Raw genomic sequence first — 6325 nt, forward strand, 5'->3', positions numbered from 1 at the left:
GAGATAAACCGCCGTAGGGCCATGAGGAAGGCTTCAGTATCCAAACTCTCCAGTAGGTCCAGGTGGACACATCTGGTTGTCAAACACTTGAATAGAATGCCCCAGCGCTTTTCCACACGACGACCTAGCTTGATCATCAAGGGGCCAAAGACATCTACTCCTGTTGACCAGAAGGGTGGTTTAAGGAGGCGCATGCGAGCAGGGGGTAAATCTGCCATTTTGGGCACCGTAGCTCCGGCCCGCCATTTCTGACATTCTACGCAGGCGTATTGGTGCTTACGAATGGCTCCTCGTCCTCCAATTATCCAGTACTTCCGCCTCATCTCCCCATAGACCCTCTCTGGCCCTGGGTGGAGAAGCCGCTCATCATAACTCTTGATGAGGAGCCTGGTAAGAGGGTGTCTGGAGTCAAGGATAATTGGGTGGATAGCATCTGGGTCCAAAACCTCTGCTTGGCGCAGCCTCCCTCCGACTCTGATCACTCCAAGGATTGGATCATATTCTGGGGCAAGAGAGAGAAGATGGCTGTCCTTAGCCACTTCCCTACCGGCTTTCAGAGCTTTTAACTCCTCAGGGAAGCTAACTGCTTGTGCTTGCTGGAGGAGTAGTGCCTCTGCCGCGAGGGAGGTGGGTATAGAAGCCAACCCATCTGAGGTCTGGTTTGTGGCGGCGATCAGATCCGGCAGTGTTTGAGATTGTGTTAGGTCAGGGAGAGCCGTTGTTGGTTCCGTAGAGATGCTGTAGCATTGGGCGGACTTCCTTAACTCATGAGCTTCAGTTGGTTGCACGCCTGGGGGCTGTCGGCCACTCGTTCTCTGGTTGGGACAAGAATGGTGGTCCCAAGCTCCAGCGATGGGGTTTAGCCAATTCCTTAAGGGTTTTACCACGAGTAACGTCATCAGCAGGATTGTTTATGCTATCAACATACCTCCAGTCCTGGACTTCTGTTAGGTCTTGGATTTCCGCAATGCGAGTTCAGACAAACACCTTATACCTGCAGGACTCCGACTTGAGCCAGGTCAATACAGTGGTCGAATCACTCCAGTAGATTTTGGATTTTGCAAGGTGAGCTCGGCTCGCAAGGTAGAGGCCAACTGAGCTCCAGAAAGGGCAGGACTGAGTTCCAGCCTAGGCATTGACAACTGCTTCTTGGGTGCGACCCTGGACCTGGCCATGACAAAGGAGACATGGGTGTGGCCTGCCTTATCCTCCACTCTAAGATAGGAAACCGCCCCATAAGCTTGCTCCGAAGCATCACAGAATACATGCAGTTCCAGGCATGATCCCGGTTGGTCAGCACAGGATGGTATATAACATCTTGGCATTTGAACATCAGAGAGCTCCGTTAACTCCGTTTCCCAACAGATCCATCGTTCCACTAGGTCAGCCGGGTGGATTGGTTCATCCCCGTCCCTCTTGGTCTGCCACAGGTCCTGGACTAAGACTTTGGCCCGTGTTGTGTATGGCAGGATATACCCAAGGGGATCGTATTGACTGGCCAAGGTCCGATAGATGGTGCGCAGAGTGGGGGTTTCGGTACTCGGGGATGAGCGGTGCTTATACCCCAGGGTATCCGGTATGCAGCTCCACCTCAGTCCTAGAGTGGGCTCTTCTGGGTTAGCACCAGACTGCGTTAGCCATAGTTCACTGCTACTGGACCTAGCTTGTGGCGGGAGGTGTTGGATAACCTCCGCTCTGTTACTAGCCCTCTGTCTGACCTCAAATCCCCCTTTGGACAGGAGATTCCGTACTTTATCAAGGAGTGCTTTCGCTTCAGCCATGGATGGGATGCTCTGTAAGCAGTTATCCACATAGAAGGCATTTTCCACTGAATCCAATACTTCTGGGTCACTGTCTGGATGCTCCCGTGCGTGTCTCTGCAGAGCGTATATGGCACAGCAAGGACTGCAGGTGGTGCCAAATGGGAGTACCTGCCATTCATAGATTGTGGGCTCTGCATCTCGTTCCATATCTCGCCATATGAACCGGAGCAGTGTGGTGTCGGAAGGCAGTAAACGAATCTGATGAAACATGGCTTTGATATCTCCACTGATGGCTGTAGAGTGCTGCCGGAACCGGAGAAGGACACCGAGCAAGGAAGGACCTAAGGTTGGTCCGGGGAGTAGACAGTCATTCAGGCTTTGACCAGCAGCTTGGAATGAACAGTTGAAGACAAGTCTATACTTCCCACCGTGTTGCTGGATAACATGGTGAGGGAGATACCAGGATTCACGGAGTGCGTTTCCCTCTTCATGAGCTGTCACTTCAGTGACGTGGCCTGCCTTCACAAGGTTATGAATCTCTCGGTTATGAACTTCTGCAAGCTCAGGACTCTTCACCAGGCGTCGCTCCGTTCCACGCAGTAGTGGGAGTACAGCCCGTGTCGTGGTTGCCAGAGGAGGATGGTTGGGCACCCGTAGCAGTGGGGTTGCATACCTGCTAACGCCATCCATTTCAGTAGTGGTGGTGCTCTTCTCCAGGAGGTCTAATGCATAGGAGTCATGTTTCGAGCGAGTGACCTCCTGTAGCTTCCGGTTGGAGAAGGTGTCCATCGTCCAGAGCATCTCAACATTCCGAAAGAGGTCAGTGGCTGCATCTGGATTACTTCTGGTGAAGAGGACTTGCTGTGACTGTACAGCTTGGGTAGAGAGAAGTAGATGGGATGGACCTTGCACAGCCCAACCCAAGGATGTATGGACAGCAATGGGCCCTCCTTCTGGTCCAGCTCGTATAGGCTCAGTCGGAGCTACGAGATGTGGGTGGTCTGACCCAATCAGGATAAGTGGTGCTACTCTGGCCAGGTTAGGAAGAGGCAATCCCCGTAAATGAGGATATTGTTTCTGTAGAACACTTACCGGGCAGGAGTGCTCTGCGAGATTCAAGCCATCTGCCGTGAAGGCATTGGTGATGTTATAGGCCACGTCCCTGTTTCCTGAAGGTGAAATGCTAAAGGTTACAGCAGAGCCTTTCATTTGGATAACATCATGTCGCACCGTTCTGAGATTAAGGGTCTCGGGGGTCCACTCCAGGTTAAGCTGACGGGTGGCCGCTGTAAGAATGATTGTTCTTTCTGACCCATCATCTAGAACGGCAAATGTATCAATGCTTCTCCCTTCACTTTGCAGAGTGACCTTGACCACCTTCAACATGACCCGTGGAGACCGGTTCTGCTGGTCGAGGTACAGCTCCTTTGCAGCTCCTACCATGAGCATACTCTGCTCCTTCTGTGCTTGGGGAATTAGATCATGCAACACGGTGGATTTCTTTACAGCGGTTGCAGGGTTTCCTTAATGTGCAGGTCTCCGACTTATGGCTACGGGCACACTTGTAGCATCGCTCGCCTGAAGTGATCCAGGCCTTCAATTGAGTTTGAGAAGGATTTTTTACCCTGGGGCATGAGCCAAGGAAGTGCCCCTTACTATTGCAATATGGGCAGTAAGGCTGGAATTTGATGTTCTTGCTCTTGAGAGGGGTCTTCTTCCCGGGTTCCTCCCCGGCCTCACTATTTAAGTACATGGTAGTGGGATTTGGCCTTTTCTGTCCCTCCTGGCGTTCAAACTCCTTCCTTCCCCCGGTGGCACACATTTCAGCTCGTTCCCATCTTCTCCTTCAACGGATTGGAGCATCGAGGTCAGGGATTGGACAGCCAGGGAGAATTCTCGGAAGGCAGCTTGGTCTCCCATTTTAATTGGAGACGTGTTCAGGATGTTGTTTAGTTCATTCTGGACTAGCTGACGTGGCTCACCATATCTCGCCTTCAGGGCCTGGAGAGCTACAGTGTATGGTGTTGCGGAGTGCATAAAGGATTGGGCCAGCCTGTATGCACTGGGAAACCGCAAATGATCCATTAGTACTTGGTATTTGTAGCGTTCTGACAGATGACTGTGAATACCCAGTAGACTCTCCAATGACATTTCCAAAAGGACAAATTCACTCTCCTTTCCGTTTTCAAAGTATGGCAGTTTGGGTCTGGGAATTCCATAGGCTGAGGCTACTAGAAGTTTCATAATGTTGGCTCCCTCTTCTGGTTGCGTGAAGGATAAACCCGGGACTTCTGATGAGCCCACTGTGGCCTCATTGGGCCGGTCCCCTACTGTCCCAGACCCTCCATTTGTGGCAGCCGGAATTGGGCGAGAATTTGGCGAAAAGGCGAAGGAGTGATGCTTTGTCCAGATGGAGGAATGCTAACTTGTGTCACTGGCATAGAGGGCGTTGGCGGAGCTGCCTGTCTCCCATGCTCCGTGTTGGCTGTTGACCCCGGAGCCTCCGGGGACTGTGTGCCATGCTGTACCAGAGGGGCAGATTGGGAAAGAAAGGCAGAAAGGTCAGGTCCATGTGGAGGGGTGGTCAGTTCAACTCCCTGTTCGTTCCTCTCCAGGAAGGATGAGACCATCCGTGCCTCCTCCAATTCCCTTCTGGCTTGACGGTGCCGTCGCTGCTGTGCCAGGTCCTTGGCAATGAATTCCCTTTCCTGTAGAGCTCTACGGGCCTGCACATTCAATTGGTGACATCGTTCGTCAGCCTGTCGTTCCTCCTCAATCTGACGCTCAATTTCCTCCAAAGCTAATAGTTTCATCCTCTCTTGTAGGACAGCAGTCTGTGAATCGCTGAGGGCTAGTGAATGGCGGCTGCCATGGCCACTTCCAAAGGGGTATCCACTGGTCGAACTCCCACTCCGTCTAGAGTGCTTTGACGATTTCCCATTAGTTAAGGGGTGAGCGGAGCCTGCCTCTGGAAGCTGGTCGACCTGTGCGGTGGGAGTTACCTCCTCCATAGGTTCTTCATGTAGACCACTTTCTTGCTCCAAAGCAGTTTCCGGTCCTTGGCTCAAAGGAGATGGTTGATGGCTGAAACGTATAGTTGATCCATCAACTCTTTGAGCTCTGGTGGGCTTGCCCTTTGATGTCGGAAACTCGACCACATAATCCTTAGGATAACCAGGTGCTTGCCTGGTTCTTCTGGTGCTGCTGGTGGTTGAGGATGAAGCCTTTGTTGCTTTAGGCTTAGCTCCTGCTCTCTCCTCCTCTCTTCTTCCTTCCAGTGGAGACAATTCTTCCCTCTCCGCCTCCATTTCCTTTTCACCTGTCTTTGGTTCAGTCATCATCCAGCTCGAAGGACCATTGAAAGATTAGTGGAATCTGTGTGGGTAGCTGGACAGGTAAGATGACTGACAGTGAAGGTGAACAGGTGGTCACGTGTCAGGTGACAGAGGAATGGATGAGACTGAGGCAGGAATTCCTTTAACCATAAAGTGGTATATTTACTGAGTAGTCTGTGCTGAATCACAAAGGAAACAAATAACATGTATCCAATCAAATATCATAATCAAAGATCAAATCATATCATTCATTATTAACATAATTTAGGGGATTCAACAGTCTAGTTCATTAAGAAGTCAATAGTAATCATTCGCAAGTCATTTAGGCTCGTAACTATTTATCATAAATCATGAAAGAATACAAACATTGAATGGTGATACAATCTATAATCCCCATGATCAAAGACAATCAGTTAGCAAACAATGACGTTTCTCATTTCACTCTTTCAATTGTCTTCATGTGTACATATAATTAATTTCATTACACATGAACCATATAGATTGCATAATTGCATAATTGGCCTATGGGGGCCGTGATCATTGACAATTCACATTACACAATATCTTTGAAGCGTGCGCTCCAAGCCGCGCTCCGCGGTAATAACTATTAACAGTAACTGAATGGCCCACTCTCCCGATCGCCACAGATAATTCAGATGAAAGGTAAGAGTCGGTCGACTTACGTGGATTCATGGACGCACAGAACTTCTGGATCAGATGGAGTTAAGGAAGAGAAAGCAGCGAGATCAGGCGATGGCAATTTCCTCCTTTTATGGAGTTGAGATCTGTCGGACATTTCCACCTGACCTAATTAAAGCGCCCCTGGCCCAGCTGAGTAAATTGCTATGAATTAAAGGATTATTCCACCAACTCCATGGGCCTTTTCTACAGTAGGTAACAACATATCTGCCATGCTGATCCTCAACACGGGGCCCCTCAGGGGTGTGTGCTCGCCCCCCCCTGTACCCTCCAACCCCTATTTTATGCTACTGCTACTCTCTGTTCATCACACATGCATAGTCACTTTAACCATATCTACATGTACATACTACCTCAATCAGCCCGACTAACCGGTGTCTGTATGTAGCCCCGCTACTTTTATAGCCTCGCTACTGTATATAGCCTCGCTACTGTTATTTTTCACTGTCTTTTTACTGTTGTTTCTTTACTTACCTATTGTTCACCTAATACATTTTCTGCACTATTGGTAAGTAAGCATTTCACTGT

This window comes from Oncorhynchus mykiss, chromosome 23 (assembly GCF_013265735.2).
Source record: "Oncorhynchus mykiss isolate Arlee chromosome 23, USDA_OmykA_1.1, whole genome shotgun sequence".
In the NCBI taxonomy this organism is placed as follows: domain Eukaryota; kingdom Metazoa; phylum Chordata; class Actinopteri; order Salmoniformes; family Salmonidae; genus Oncorhynchus; species Oncorhynchus mykiss.